The 17,124-nt window shown below is 38.0% G+C and overlaps 1 long non-coding RNA gene across 1 annotated transcript in view; it reads left to right on the top strand.

Moving 5' to 3' along the window:
• Window positions 1–9,615, top strand: part of LOC133042276 (uncharacterized) — a 129,861-nt gene extending 120,246 nt beyond the window's left edge. Inside the window, exon 4 of the long non-coding RNA XR_009689465.1 lies at window positions 9,522–9,615. This is a non-coding gene — a long non-coding RNA (uncharacterized LOC133042276). The remainder of the gene's footprint in view (window positions 1–9,521) is intronic.
• Window positions 9,616–17,124: the final 7,509 nt, after the last annotated feature.

Raw genomic sequence — 17,124 nt, forward strand, 5'->3', positions numbered from 1 at the left:
AAGCTCCTATAATAAACAGGCCACAGCATTTGGGGGTCTTTTTGTAATAACGCATTACAGTTTAAATCCAGTTCTAAGCATTTTCTTATTAGGCTGGTGTGAAATTCAACACCAGTGAACACTGGGGGTATCTGTCTTCCACTTGGACTTAGAGAAATCCTGTAGTCTTGCTCAGTACACTGGGGCAGGAGGAACTTTTTCAGTTATTAGTCTACACTGGGCTCTACCAAGAATATTGCTGTTCAAGCCCAGATGACCTCTTCAGACTTGGAAAAGCTGTTGACTCCATGATATCACTGTGGAAATACCAGATGAAGGTCCATTTACTTTCTAGGGCACTGCCATTAGGTACCATGTAGTTCTCCACCACTCAAGGCCCTCTGATTTCTGAATTTTTGTCCTTTCTGCCAGAATCTCCTGATTTCCTGCCCTCAAGTACTTTTTCCTCTTTCACCTGATAATTAGACCCTTCTAATAATGTCAGAGAGATTTCAAAAAAGAAAGTAACATCACTATGACTTCTAACTTTCACCATCAAAAAATCTACCAAAACAAGGAAACATGAGAGTCCTGCCTTCCTGTTTAGAATGGTGGCAAAAAGTAAAAGAATAAAAATAAGCAGTAGGAACATATTTGATACAAAAAATTATATAAATATTTCTAAAGAAAATTTAATTTTAATGGTCCCTAATGCAGCACATATATGTGATAGAAATAACATGTTGAATTCTGATTGGGATTTTATTAGATGGCTTTGATGAATTACTAAAACTTTGACTTTTGAGACCTTAGCATTTTCTGGCAAGACTGAACTGAACAGAAAGGGGAGATACCTTGTTGGTTTTATTTTGCATAAAGCATTGGTTAAGAAGTAGCCACAGTAGGGAGGGATCCTCATGGCACTTGGAAGATGTCTGTATCCCATAATATTCTCCAGCAACTACTGGTGACCTTAAACCACTACCACTATGTTCTTGTGATTTGATATGGACCTTAAAATAAGTTAATACTAAAAATTAAAATATAATCAGTGATTAAAACCTTAATACATGCTGCTAGATCCTGTGGTTCTCTGGCTAACAGCACAGGAGGTTCTAATGACTGAAGAAAAGAGGGAGTGATTGTGCAGTTGGGGTACAGCTCCAAATAGAACAATTTGGCGGGTATGGTGACATGGCATTTGAAAGAAGAAGCAAAGACAAATATCATATGATGTCACTTATATGTGGAATCTAAAAAAAAAAATGATACAAATGAACTTATTTACAAAACAGAAATAGACTCACAGACATAGAAAACAAACTGATGGCTGCCAAAGGGGACAGAGGGGAAAGGGATACATTAGGATTTGGGGGGATTAATAGATATGGACTACTATCTATAACATATAGGACTGCACTGGTGGTCCAGTGGTGGGGACTTCGCCTTCCAGTGCAGGGGGTGGGGTTTGATTCCTGGTTGGGCAGCTAAGTTCCCACATGCCTCCTGACCAAAAAAAAAAACAAAACAAAACAGAAGCCGTATTGTTACAAATTCAATAAAGACTTTAAAAATGGTCCGCATCAGAAATCTTAAAAAAAATAAAAAGAAACGACAAGCACCTACTCTACAGCAGATGGAACTATAGTCAATATCTTGTAATAACCTAGAATGGGAAAGAACCATCACAATATTGTAACTATGCTCCAAGTAAAATGAATTAATTAATTGAAAAAATAAAAAGTTTGGAATCATCACTAAAAAAGGAAGAAGAATAGATATATGAGTATAGCTCAATCACTTTGATGTGCACCTGAAACATTGTAAATCACCTATACTTCACTTTAAAAAAAAAAAAGGACAAGGGTATAGAAAGGCAAAATGGGGATACAGTATGTCACTCAGTTTTTGAAGCCAAGAACTGCTAACATTAGTAAGAACCCAAGGGAAAAGTGGTAGAAAGTTGTATTTTCTTTCTGTTGTGAAAAGTTTCTCCCTGGATTATAGCTTATTATATCATTTATTTTACTACTATGCTCTATTGTGGTTTCAAATATGCTTCTTTTTATATATGCCACATACCACAGATTTGAGGAAGTTTACAAAACACTGCTGACAAATGTTCATCTAGTCAAAGCTATGGTTTTTCTAGCCATGTATGGATGTGAGAGTTGGACTATAAAGAAAGCTGAGCACTGAAGAATTGATGCTTTTGAACTGTGGTGTTGGATAAGACTCTTGAGAGCCCCTTGGACTGCAAGGAGACCAAATGAGTCAGTCCTAAAGGAAATCAGTCCTGAATATTCATTGGAAGGACTGATGTTGAAGCTGAAACTCCAATACTTTGGCCACCTGATGCAAAGAACTGACTCATTGGAAAAGACCCTGATGCTGGGAGGGATTGGGGTCAGGAGGAGAAGGGGACGACAGAGGATGAGATGTTTGGATGGTATCACCGACTCAATGGACATGAGTTTGAGTAAACTCCGGGAGTTGGTGATGGACAGGGAAGCCTGGTGTGCTGCAGTCCATGGGGTCACAAAGAGTCGGACATGACTGAGTGACTGAGCTGAACAAAAACGTTATAACAAAGTATAAACATTTACAAATTAATCTTACAAGGTGAATTGAAGGCAAGAACAAAGAGGCCTGTGAGGAGGGTAGTATAGGAAATGTGTGCTATGAAGTGTTTTTACATGCCTGCTGATGTAGGTCAAAGAAGTAATAAGATTTCTAGAAGATCTTATACAGACGAAACGAGTAAAAGCCATAGTTTTAAAAACATTTCATGTGGAGTATGGAGATCTTCCTTTCTGTAGACTTACATCTTCCAGTGTCCTGGTCCTTGGATTTCATGTGTTCTCACTCTATATCCACCTGGGTGTAGCCTGATCCTCTGCTGCAGAGGTGGAGGGATGAGGGTGTGCAGAGCATCCACCTAGAGTTCCGGTGCATCAGATGCATTCAGCTATGGCAACTCTGTTTGATCAGCTGAGGTCTTCCCCCTTCCTAGCCCTCTGATGAATTGAAATCGGGCAGGAAAACCTCCACCCCCATTTGCTTTGCATCTAAGAGTTTTCCTATCTCTGTCCTGAACTTAGGTGCCAAATTTACAGAGGCTGCAGGGAGACTTCCCGGATTCAACGGGCCAGCCCCTCACTCCTCTCACTATTTCTTGTATTGTTTTCCGCCTATTAATTCTTCTGTTGCTCTAGGAATCACATTATCTAACTTAGGTGTAAAGAGAGAAGTTGATTTGGGTGGACTGTAAAAGTAGGAGATATACAATAGTCTTGATTCCTTAGAAAGTCGTGTCCGCCCAGTGGAGAAGGGCTGCTTGGTTGGGGGGGGGGGGGGGGGCGGCGGGGGCGGGGGCGGGGAGAGGAAGAGAGGAAGAGAGAGAGAGAGAGAAAGCATCTTCCTTCCTATTCTAAGCAGACACAGTGTCCTGGCCTGAGTTCTGGGAAAAACTGAGCAGAGCCTGAGATGAGCTTTCCCAGAGCTCATTGACTTTAGGCTCTGTAAGGACTGAGGTGAGGACAGCGGAGGAGAAAGCAGAGCCAGTCCCAGGGTCTGCTGTTGAGCTGGTGGCTGCCACGGGCAGCTGGAGATGCTGAGATGCAGGAAAGGGTTTATCCACTTGAGCCCTTGCCTCACTGGGCAAGGGTGGCTCTTTGGGGTGACTTTCTCATTAACACAAGTTTGCCAACGTGCCCAAATAGCTGTGTAGTCCTGTGGGTGTCACTCACAGCAGCAGTAGAGATGTATTGGCAAGAAGCGAGATAGTCAGTGTAGCTGAGGTGAGGACCTGTTGGGTTACATCAGCCCAGGGTCAGTTGCCGTAGCAGTACTGGAGTAAAAAGGGGGCAAAGAGCTTGTGAGGCAGGGTGTAAGTGGAATGTGATATATTGGGTTGGCCAAAAAGTTAACAGAAAAACCCAAAGAAATTTTTTTTTTTATTAGTTGGAGGCTAATTATTTTACAATACTGTAGTGGGTTTTGTCATACATTGACATGAATCAGCCATGGAGTTACATGTATTCCCCATCCCGATCCCCCCTCCCACCTCCCTCTCCACCCGATTCCTCTGGGTCTTCCCAGTGCACCTGGCCCGAGCACTTGTCTCATGCATCCCACCTGGGCTGGTGATCTGTTTCACTATAGATAATATACATGCTGTTCTCTCAAAACATCCCACCCTCGCCTTCTTCCACAGAGTTCAAAAGTCTGTTCTGTACTTCTGTGTCTCTTTTTCTATTTTGCATATAGGGTTATCATTACCATCTTTCTAAATTCCATATATATGTGTTAGTATGCTGTAATGTTCTTTATCTTTCTGGCTTACTTCACTCTGTATAATGGGCTCCAGTTTCATCCATCTCATTAGAACTGATTCAAATGAATTCTTTTTAACAGCTGAGTAATATTCCATGGTGTATATGTACCACAGCTTCCTTATCCATTCGTCTGCTGATGGGCATCTAGGTTGCTTCCATGTCCTGGCTATTATAAACAGTGCTGCGATGAACATTGGGGTGCACGTGTCTCTTTCAGATCTGGTTTCCTCAGTGTGTATGGCCAGAAGTGGGATTGCTGGGTCATATGGTCAATTGACAAACCATTAGCAAGACTCATTAAGAAACAAAGAGAGAAGAACCAAATTAACAAAATTAGAAAAGAAAATGGAGAGATCACAACAGACAACACTGAAATACAAAGGATCATAAGAGACTACTACCAGCAGCTCTATGCCAATAAAATGGACAACTTGGAAGAAATGGACAAATTCTTAGAAAAGTATAACTTTCCAAAACTGAACCAGGAAGAAATAGAAGATCTTAACAGACCCATCACAAGCAAGGAAATCGAAACTGTCACCAAAAATCTTCCAGCAAACAAAAGCCCAGGACCAGATGGCTTCACAGCTGAATTCTACCAAAAATTTAGAGAAGAGCTAACACCTACCTTACTCAAACTCTTCCAGAAAATTGCAGAAGGTAAACTTCCAAATTCATTCTATGAGGCCACCATCACCCTAATTTCAAAACCAGACAAAGATGCCACAAAAAAAGAAAACTACAGGCCAATATCACTGATGAACATAGATACAAAAATCCTTAACAAAATTCTAGCAAACAGAATCCAACAACATATTAAAAAAATCATACACCATGACCAAGTGGGCTTTATCCCAGGAATGCAAGGATTCTTTAATATCCGCAAATCAATCAATGTAATACACCACATTAACAAATTGAAAGATAAAAGCCATATGATTATCTCAATAGATGCAGAGGAAGCCTTTGACAAAATTCAACACCCATTTATGATTAAAACTCTCCAGAAAGCAGGAATAGAAGGAACATACCTCAACATAATAAAAGCTATATATGACAAACCCACAGCAAGCATCACCCTCAATGGTGAAAAATTGAAAGCATTTCCCCTGAAATAAGGACCAAAGGAAGTTTTTGACCAACTCAATGCACAGCATGGGTAGTTTGTTTTATATTTCACATTTGTATGTACTCAATGAAAATCCTCTCCAAATTCTAGAGTCAACTGACATCCTGAGTGTTGTTGTAAGTTTTTATCTTTCTGTGTTTATGAGTATTTTATTGGAACATGGAAAGAAGCTGCATCAAAGAGTTTTATTTTTGTTTGTTCAGCCAGATCTGTTCCCGGTTGCAATTGATTTTTACAATAAATGGAGTTCAAAATCAAATACATAGAGAACAAAGAGAGAGAATAGAAAAATGTGAGAGAGAATAAAATTTAAAATCATGAAATAAATTACAGATAATGTATAGAAGGTTATCATAATAATTTTAAAATTGAATATCTAGCATTTATTCTAAGCAGAATATGTGTAAGTTTCCTGAATTGAGATTGTATTTTTTATTTTATTTTTTAAATTAGTTTATTTTAATTGGAGACTAATTACTTTACAATATTGTGGTGGTTTTTGCCATACTTTGCAAGTTAGTCACACTGAAGAAGCAAGCACTGTCTCCCCTCCTCCCAATTTTTTCTGTTACAGGAACTAATGATAAGGATTTAATGTAAGAAAATATAGTGAATGAGGGAGTGACTGAGAAAGAGTATGAAGATTAAAGAAAGATGGTAAAATAGAACTGTCTGTGGGAAAGAACCAACCAAGGTTTCAGTACTGATAAATCCTAAAGTGATGTGAGATGTTAAATTCTAAGTTATTTATGTTTGTGATGAAACCTGAAAACAATGTGGGAATAGGAAAAAAAAAAGAGTCTGAATTGGGTTATGTAGAAAATTGAGAGGAAAGAAAAGTGCTAAAGGACACAGTGGTACCCTTGCTCACAAAGATGAGGTTTTGTCCCAAACTATCAAGTTTCACACCAGATCTTTGGCAAGAGTCAGAAATCTCCTTTCTTCTGCCCATTTACCTCATGTATGACCTTTGAGGATATTAGTAATTGTTTTAATAATACAAATATTGTTTAAAAACTTGCCCTGTACTAGGCATTCAGCAAATGCTTTAGCTTAGGTTTCATTGTTTAATTCTCATGAAGACTTTAGGAGGGGGATTTTATTATTTCTATTATTATAGACTAGTTTAATAAGGCTTAGAGAGGAGAGTTAAATTGCCGAAGGCTGGAGCTAGTAATAGCCAGATTGGAGGTCAGCCTCGTTCTGACCTCACTGATGGTATTCCCAACCACTTAGCTCTCTGCTGGTAAATAGGACTAGAGGAGCATCCTGATATAGAGAGATCCCTGACTTCATATGACAATTCTGTACGCTTAATGCTCCTTATAACCATAATAATTTGAATATAACCCCAGGCCATGTAGTCTGACAATGGATATCTTCTGATTTCTGTATTTACTTGTATAAAGGTGGATACAGGGGATTTCTGGTGGCTCAGTGGTCAAGAATCCCCCTGCCAATGCAGGGTCCCTGGTCCAGGAAGACCCCACATGTGGAGGGGGTGGGGAGCAACTAAGTGTGTGTCCCGTAGCTACTGAGCCTCTGTTCTAGAGCCTGGGAGCTGCAGCCACTGAGTCCATCCTCCCTAGAGCCCGTGCTCCGGATCAAGAGGACCAAGCACCTCAACTAGTGAGTAGCTCCTGCTCTCTGCAGCTAAAGAGAAGCCCATGTAGCAACAAAGGCCCAGTACAACCAAAAATAAATCAGTAAATAAATAAAACTATAAAAAAGATAGATACCATGTTATAACATTTAAATAATATTTTATTCTCTTTAACATGTACCATTATTATTATATTAATATAACAGTTATTAAAACTGATAAAATTACATAAAGTCTGGCCTCTGGTATAAAAATCTATACTCTCTTTATGTGTGCATATTTTATCATCTACTTCTATTAGCTCTCCATCCTTCTATATCATCAACATCTGTCTACCTAGTTACTACGGTTCATGAGTGCACAGGTCTGTGTGTGGATAGGCAGTAGGAATATAAATTATTTTTCTTAGGACATTGATGCTGTTAAACAGACTGCAAAGGTCATAATGACTTGGTATACACATCTTTATATTCTAAGTCTTCTGACAACTGAGATAGATTGGAATGATAATGATCCTCATATGGAAGTGGTTACAAAAGTGTGCTTTTCCACATTAGTATTGGCTCCAGTTTTTCTCCATCAGATACTGTGGTTATCAGATTGCTAAGAAAATAGACGAGCACCTTGTGGCAGGGGTCTTTTGTGCCCCTGGGAGATGAGCCTGAAAAAACAAGTTCTGGTGCAACGGATGAGAATAGCTTGTAGAGTAGGTGACAGTCTGATGGATTTTAGTAATAACTACAGCCAGTGCTATTTGAGGCTTGATCCAAAGTTTGTGTTTTTTTTTTGCTTAAATTTTCAGGAAATTCAGGAAAAATCAGGACTGTCAGATGGAATTGTCTTGTAAATAGCCCATGAGTTGGATAGGATTTTCTTGCTGTGGAATTCTAAGATACATTGGTTCCATATTTAAAAAAAAAAACCAAAATGCAATATATACCTTCACCATAATTTACACTATGAAGACCATCAATAGTGAGGGTTGTATTAACAATGAACGGCAAAATTCTTTACCTCATATCCTTCCATTTTCTATAAACACAACAGTATCCCACAGTCCTCTAGGTGCTTCTTTCAAACTTGCCAAAACACGTTCACCTAACCTGTGCATTCCTTTTTTTTTTTTCCTCGTTTAATTTCTTACCCCTTTTGCTCCAGGTAGTTATTCTCTGTGCATTCCAGAATAAACCCTTAGCCTGTCATCCCCATTTTTACCATTAACATCACAAAAAACTCAGGTCATTAGTTTTCAAGATAGATACAGCGTCTCAGAGGCTCTTCCATCTTAAAGTTGGAAGTGTGACGTTAGGGAAATTGCAAGCACTTGAAATTTTTATAGTTTCTTTATTCCGATTACAAATACTTACTTGAATAATCCCCCCCAATTTCTTTACCCAACACCATTTAATTTCAGGGATAAATGTAAAATACTGAAAGATTTTAAGGAAGAGGATGATGAGAAGTGTAGGGCAGATTTGCATGTTGGCTGCTGAGTAGAGACTAGATGAGGAAGGAAAGAGTAGTGAGATTTAAAGCAAGGAAAATACCAGGGTAATCCCTGTAAGGGATGATGGTGGTATTAAGGGGCTGCAAAAGGTAAGTGGGTAGATTCAAGAAATATAAATGAACTATATCAACAGGGCTTCAGGATTGACTGGATGTGGCCAGTGAGGAAGAAAGGAATCATCAATGTAAAATAAATTCAGTGGTGCCTTGGACAAACTTGAGTCCAAGAATCAAGACTTAATCCTTCTGCTCTGTTACTTGGTCCCTCTTGCTGTCCTAGCCTATGCTCTCAAGATGAAGTAAAATGAGTGAATAGTTAAAATGGAAGCACATCAATTTATGAAAAGGACTAAGGTGTGTAAATGAAAATTTTTTGCTTGTTTTATGTATCTTTTACTTTGGAATAAGCTGGATCCTTTAAGAAATATTTGAAAGATATGAGTTATCAAGTACTATTTGACAAGAGTGATGATCAAAATTAGAGAACAAAAATATGGGCCAGACCATGAAATCAGAGATTCCTGAGGATTGTTTTTTTTTCTCTTCTGAACAACACAGTGGTTCTTTTCACTCTCAAGGAAGAAAGCTACTTTCTAAATCCCACATCATCATTCTTCTCCTGGGCACGACGGTTTGCAGGAGGGATGAGGCAAATGTACCTCTACTTCTCCAGCTTTCCTTTGTTTATAAGACTTTCAGGCCGCTCGACAAGAACTCTCTACACAAATTGTTAGAACTCTGCACTTAATGAGTCAAGAGGTAGGATAGAGGTCAGAGTGACTGTGTAAGTTGTTTTTGTTTAGGGGAAAAAATAAGAGAACTGGATTTTCTTGAGTGTTAACTCTGACCTTGATAACTAATAGCCTCATGGCCCCACTTAAATCTCTATCTGGGTCATTTTCCCTCCTCCTTACTCAGTGGTTGCTATGAGAATTAAATGAGAGAGATAACAATTACTGTATTCCAGTGCCTGGACATCCCAAGGGACCAGGAAACTGATGTGAAGCACGGCTCCTCTCTGTCAAGGCCTGAGCGATTTTCCCACTTCTAATCTTTCTTCTCTAATGGTAAGTGAGTGATTTAAGCCTGTGGTTGGGGTAGGAACTGTTTTCAGGGGAGGGAGGCCAAGGGTGGGTATCTCTATTCCAATTTTTTGCCTGTTGTATATTTCACTGATGGCTCCTTTAATGTTCCTCCCATGTTTTGTTGGAAACCCTTGAATTTTCAGTCTGGAGGTAATGAGAAGCCATCTTCAAATCTAAAAGCTGAGTGTCTTGGTCAGAAGCTAAGTCAGAAAATGACTTTATGGTCATTTTGTCTTCATGTTCCCTCTTCTTGGCAGATGTGAACTTATTTGGGGGGTTTTGGCTGGCTTTACCTTTGCTCATCAATAGTTTTTAACTCATGGTCAGAAGCCTACATGATTTTATTAAATGAGTCCAAACTTCAATTTAGGGCAGAACATTTTGCTATGGCAACCCTGAAACATGATTATTTATTTTGTTTCTGCTTGAAACTTCTCTTAGTTTTTCTTTACAAAATAGCTTACTCTCTGTTGAAGAGTTCATAATTTTACTGTTTATATTATACGTGAACTCTGATGATAGTACTACTTGCTTTTTAAACCTTTAAACTAATGTTCATAAAAAGAACTAAATTATTAATTATACAAAGGTTTGCAGAGCATCCACAATGTATGTAATTCTAGGAACAGAGAGATGAGCAAAATCAAAATCAATTCTCAAATAGAGCTCATAGTTTAATGGAAGACCTAAGTAATATTCATGTGTAAACAAATAAATAATCAAATTAGCAAAAATATATGCATATGCACATACATGTAAATATAAGTATAGAATTTTGAATTTAAATTACTATGAAGGAAACAATAAGGTGCTGTGTGAAAGTAAGTATCTAGTTGGCCTGGGAATTAAATTTCTATGGAGGTGATATTTAAATAATATCCTTTGTACAAAAATCTTATAGATAGAATCCATTGCATCATTTTACAGATAAGTAAATTAAGATTTAGAGATTTATATAAATTTCCATCATCAAACATTAATTAGTAAAAGGTCTGTGATTAATTCCAAGTATTAGCTTGGCCACAAAGTCCCTGCTTTTAACATTACTTTTCTCAAAATATGCTTATATGCACTTTCCTGAATATTTAGTCTTTCGCTCTTCTTTTATATACATATAACCAAATACTATTCATTTGGTTACATGTATGTATATAAACCAAATGAGTAACATTTGGTTAAGAGTTAACTGGTTGTGAAAAGGTAGCTAAATATGGGTCTTTGCTGGGTGCTAATCTTAGACCAAAATATCATCATAAAGTGGATCCCAGGAAGAAAGAAGCTCTATGGACAGCATTCCTGAATTGCATTAAAGGGTTATAGATCTCAAACCAATGGAAAGGTTTCTTTCTGGGTTCTGGAAAATGTCCCCCTCCCTTGTCCTTTCTTTGCAGCTCTTTAATAAAAATAACCTGTATCCTGGCACTTCTCTTGACCTCCAGATATTGGTCTTACTTCGAATACAAAATGTTTAGCTAAGGATAACACTGCGAGATGAGCAAGTAGAAGGTGAACAAAAAATAATGGTACACTTCTACAGATGAAGTTAGTGAGATTTGAGGAGACTCCCAGAAAGAATAGTTAGTAAATGATAGAACTTAGAAGTGTAATTCAACCTGAGGAGTGGGCTTCTGTCTAGAACTAGATTCTGGATTCAGAATAGAAATCCACTGCAAAGTCACTCACGTATTAAATCTCTGAGGCCCCTTCTTCCTGTTACACCCCACAATCCAGGGAAGTCTCTTTAGTTTAATGGGGGCAAATAAGTAAGCCTCGATTTCAGAGTGAATCATGGAAGGAGGGATTTTTTTCATAACAGTATATAGCCAATAGAAAAGATCATCAGTTAGTGCCTCTCTCAGACCAAACAGCATTCTGCAGCATTGGTTGGCAGAGAGCAGGAGGGAAGGAACTCCTTTTGTGAACAGTTCCTATTCGAGTTTGGGGATGACTATGGAACATTACCTCCTCTTACTCGGCTTATTGACAACTAAAGAATGATCCCTATCTGAGACCTTTGAGAAAATTGTAACTGTTATCTTTAGACCAACTCTGTATTTCAGTTGTACTTTATTGAAGTGGTTTCAGGTTCAGCTAAAATGTATTGAAACTCCTCTCTCTGTCTCTGTGCTGTGTGCCTTTCTATTGAATATATACTATCATATTTAAATCTCATGTGCTGCTTGAGCTATTGTGATAAGCACTATTTGGCTTATGGAGTGATTAAGGCTCAGAAAGTTTGTATAAACTTCCATGATGGAAAAAAGAAAATTTGTGCTTTAATCAACTGTTTATAAATTCTTGCAGGGAGACCTATTTTAGTTGAGAGTGTGATTTTTTAAAGACCATTTCTAGTGGTTACTGAACCTCCAGGATATGCATATGGGTGAGACCCTGTGTAGATTGTGGAATATTTTTCAAGTTAAGAGAACCAGAAGGAGGGGATGTACGGGAGATGTGGAAGCATAGGTCCTCACCTGTAATTCCTACTACCAGGTTTTAGGAAACTTACCAAATCCTTGAAAATCTTGAGGCAAATATATTTTGAAGTGCAAGCCTTGAACTTTGCCTTGTTCAATGATTATTTTATTTTTGTTTTGGCTATTCTGCATGGTATGTGAAATCTTAGTTTCCCAACCAGGGATCAAACCTGTGCCCCCCTGTAGTGAAAGCATGGGGTCTTAACCACTGGCCCACTAGGGAAGTCCCAATGATAATTTTAAAAAAGTAAAATCAACTAAGTCAGACAGAGGAGAAATATTGTATGACATCCCTTATATGTGGAATCTAAAAAGAAATTATACAGATGAATTTATTTATGAAACAGAAAGAGACTCACAGACTTAGAGAACAAACTTACGGTTGCTGGAGGGGGAAGTAATGTGGGGAAGAGAGAGGAAGTTTGGGATGGATGTGTACACTTTACTATATTTAAAGTGGATAACCAACAAGGTCCTACTGTCTAGCACAGGAAACTCTGCTCAATGTTATGTGGCAGCCTGGATCGGAGGGGAGTTTGGGGGAGAGTGGATACACATGTATGGCTGAGTCCCTTTGCTGTCTGCCTTAAACTATCACAACATTGTTAACTGGTTCTACTCCAATATAAAATAAGAAGTTTTAAGCAAAGTAAAATCATTAATTATATAAAATTAAACTTGTGTCAAATATCTTATATCTCATTAGTTGCGAGAACAAGTAAAATATTGTAAGCAGCACGAAGGAATATTCAGAGGACCTGCATTTATTGATATAAAATCAGCCAGGATTACTGAAACTATTTTATGAATAGGTACAAAACTAGCTTCTTCCAGTGGAGAAGGGCTATGAATTACATCTCCACTGGTCAAAAGGCATTTGTGTTTCAATGGATAGAAACACATTTAAACCATTTATGTGTATTACTATCATTTTCCTACAAGTTACGGAGTCATGAAATAGCTTGAAGACCAGAAAGGTACAGATAACCCAGAAGGGTTATAGGCCACTCAGAGACTATTTTGCCCATTTCAAAGTCTTTCACAATTTTCCCTGACAGCCATCAGATTGCTGTGAGCAGCACTAAAGGAACAAGCTTGAAGCCAAGATGCTGACTTGGAGAGAAACCTGATGAACTAAGCAACTGGGAATCCATGAATGTGAAGGGGAGGGCTTTGGACTTTGACAGGGGGTAGAATCGGGGTTCAGGCCAAATTTAATGCAGCTGACATATGGTTTACATTTTATGGTCCTTAGAATGGTAAGTAGGAAATTGAGAGAGAAACCCCAATTTTTCTGCCTCCATGTCCACTACAATTTTCACTTCACTGTGCTATATCAAAACATTCTAAATAAGAGCTCTCTTTTCAGTGTGGTTAAATGAATGTTGAATGATACCAAAATGAAAATTTTCTTCTTAGCAGAAAGCATTGAAAATTGAAAGCCTCTGATGGTTGTCATGTACTCATTTGAGTAGGCAAATATTGTGAATTGAATTGTGTCCCCCCCAAAAAAAGATTTTTTCAAGTCCTAATTTCCTGTACTATGAATGTAATCTTGTTGGAAATAGAATCTTTGCAGATGTAATCAAATTAAAGTCATATTGGCTTAGGGTGGCCCCTAATATGAAAGAAAGGACAAAGAAGTTCTGAGTGTAGAGATGCAGAGTTAGAGACATACCCAGATGGGAGATGACCATGTGAACATGGAGACAGAAACTGGAGTGATGTAGCTACAAGCCAAGAACAACAAAGATTGTTGGCAACTACTAGAGCTAAGGAGCTAAGGGAGGGATTCTTCTCAGAGCTTCCAGAGAGATAATGGCTGTACCCACCCTTGATTTTGGACTTAGACCTGTCTAACAGAGCTGTGACATAATGAAATTTAAACTATACTGTTTATGGTATTTTGTTAGAGCAGGTCCAGGAGACATGCAATAGAGAAGATGATACCTTCTATTATTTTCCAATTTGAACAAACCTCTATTTTCCAAAAATGGTTTTTAACAGCTTATAATGATAACATACAATACAGAAAGGATAAACCAATTTAAAGGAGGTGATAACAGTGATATACCAAAACAAAACTTGGAAAGATAGCTCTGGATGTGGGATACGAAAGATATTATCATTTTTCCTTTTCATTCTTCCCTTCTCCCTCCCTTTCTCCCTCCCTTATGAGGAACCTGTAACAGAAAGCTCAAGAGGAAAGATTCCCTAACTACCCTGAGAGTGGAGTTGCATGACTGTTCTGAAGAACTGAGACTACACAGTAGTAAAAAAATTGAGGTAAAGAAAGCTCATGAGATAAAGTGGATGATCCACTTTAAAATTTCCTACTCATCTTGTGGACATATATATCAGTGTAAAAAGTATGATTAAGACAAGCATAGTCTATTTTAATTTTTTCTTTCAGAGTTTGTATGTGCACACACTATTTTGGACTGTGGGCTGTCTGGTTGATTTAGGGCTGGTTTTCATAGAAATTGACTTGTATGCTTGTTAGTTCAAAGTCTGTGTCCCTTAGTTGTACAGTTAGCTCCATGAAGGCAGGAACTATGTCTATTTAGGTCAGCCAGAATCTCCCAGGAACTCCATGAGTGCTAAGTCACTTCAGTCGTGTCCAACTCTTTGCAACCCTATGGACTATAGCCCACCAGGGTCCTCTGTCCATGAGATTCTCCAGGCTGGAATGCTGGAGTGTGTTACCATGTCCTCCTCCAGGGGAATCTTCCCAACCGAGGGATCGAACCCGAATCTCTTACATCTCCTGCCTTGGCAGGTGGGTTCTTTACCACTGGCATCAGTTCTTAACAAATAATAGGCATTGCATCATTTGTGGGTGAACTAAAGAAAGTAAATAACCTAACAAACCTTTTGGATAGTGATTGGTAAAGCTTTAAATCCATACTGTGATCTTTTAAATTTACCAACCTGATTGGTTTGTAGCTGCCAATATTTGGTTGGCAATTAATAGCTCTGGTTGTCTTATTGGAGCAGACTCTTGCTTCCACACCAACCTGGTTTTGTTTTCATTAACTTTTCCTTTAATAAGTGCTGTATTCACATGGCATTTGCAGCTAAAAATAAATAAAAATGTATATTTTATTTTGTATTGTGGAACCATTTTAGATTTCAGGAAAGGTGCAAATATATTACAAAAATCCCATGTAACCCTCATTCGTATTCACCTAATGTTAAAATGAAAGTGATAGTTGCTCAGTCATGTCCGACTCTATGTAACCCGGTGGACTGTAGCCCACCAGGCTTCTCTCTCCATGGAATTCTCCAGGCAAGGATATTGGAGGGGGTTGACATGCCCTCCTCCAGGGATCTTCCTGAAACAGGGATCGAAACTGGGTCTTTTACATTGCAGGAGGACTCTTTACCATCTGAGTCACCAGGGACCATCTTACATAACCATGATACATTTATCTCAAATACAGAGTTAACAATAGAACAAAGTATTAATTAAAACACAGATTTTATTTGAATTTTACGAGTCTTTCCACTGACTTCTCTTTTGTTGTGGTTGTTCAGGATATGATTCATGCTATTGCATGACATTAAATAACTATTTTTAATTTTTGAAAGTTTTTATTGAAGTGTAGTTGATTTACAATGTTGTATTCATTTCTGGTGTACGGCAGAGTGATCCAGTTATATCAGTACATACATATTCTTTTCTTATTCTTTTCATTATAGGTTATTACAGGATAATAAGTATAGTTCTGTGTGCTATACAGTAAGACCTTATTGCTTGTCTAAGCATGTATTTGCTAATCTTAAACTCATAATTTATCCCCCTCCCCACTAGTTTGTTTTTTCTATGTCTGTATGTTTGTTTCATAAATAATTTCATTTATAACATATTTAAGTAACTATTTTGATATTTAGTGTACATAACATATGTAATGTGCCATACAAATTGCAGTATATTTTTACTACATAGTTTTTGATGGGAACTTCTTTTAGTGACCAGTTTTCAGGTGGTGAGAGAGGACCCGATACCAGGGGGCAAAGACTGAATCCAACAATTTTCTGGTCTCAGCTCATTAGGTTTGAGTAGAATAGGGGCCATGATAGTGGTCCGTGTTCTTCAAAGGAATTATCTTGAGTATAAACCTAAATGAATTGCATACATTCAGCAGTAAGTTTCCTTCATGGTGTATAAGCAGTGGTTGAACAACCAGTTTGTTAGGGATACTGCATTGCACTGCGATTGGATTCCTTTGTTAAGAGACTTGGTCAAACCGGGTAACCATTCTGGTTTCCTCTGATTTAGATACTCTGGTGCATTGTGCTTCTCAGAGCTCAGTCATCATAAGTTTCAGATTGCATATTGGACAGTTTATGAATAAAGATTGTCTATCAGGTTTTATCTTATCTTAACCTAACTGAATCTGGGAAAAGATTCTCTTTCACAAATTAGAAGTTCTGGCAAAACACACATAGCAGCATTGGCTGGAAAGAAGCAGCATCTCTTCCTTTAGATGGAACATTACCTGTCCTGGTTACCATCATCATCACATTTCCCTAATATCAGATAATTCACTATATTATCTAACTGGTCGTTTCATATAGCTTCATATATAGCCTGACTCTATGTCTCAGTCTTCTGTTATTCTCATAAAAATCTCAGTGGAGAACCTGGTCAGTTAGCTAGTTGTAAGAAAAGACCATGGTTGACAATTTTAATGTAAAATCTAGTTCTCGGAGTGGAAAGATAAGGAAATAAAATTCCTTGTCTAAGATTTCTTGAATGTGATCTGTTGCCATCTGGGAGGATTGTACCTGTACTGATAGATTCTCAGTGCATATTTTTATGGTTTGAGCTCTATATTTGTAGTGTCCACACAACTTCTCCATTGTGTTTATCACTCCCTACTCTATCTCTTGAATAATCTCCATGATATCTAACTAACCAGGTAGCATTTTTGATCTGTGTGAACAATGATAAAACTATCATTCTCTTAAATTTTTTTTCTAAAGCTATAGCTTGGAAAAACCT

The sequence above is a fragment of the Dama dama genome, chromosome 21 (assembly GCF_033118175.1).
Source record: "Dama dama isolate Ldn47 chromosome 21, ASM3311817v1, whole genome shotgun sequence".
Classification (NCBI taxonomy): domain Eukaryota; kingdom Metazoa; phylum Chordata; class Mammalia; order Artiodactyla; family Cervidae; genus Dama; species Dama dama.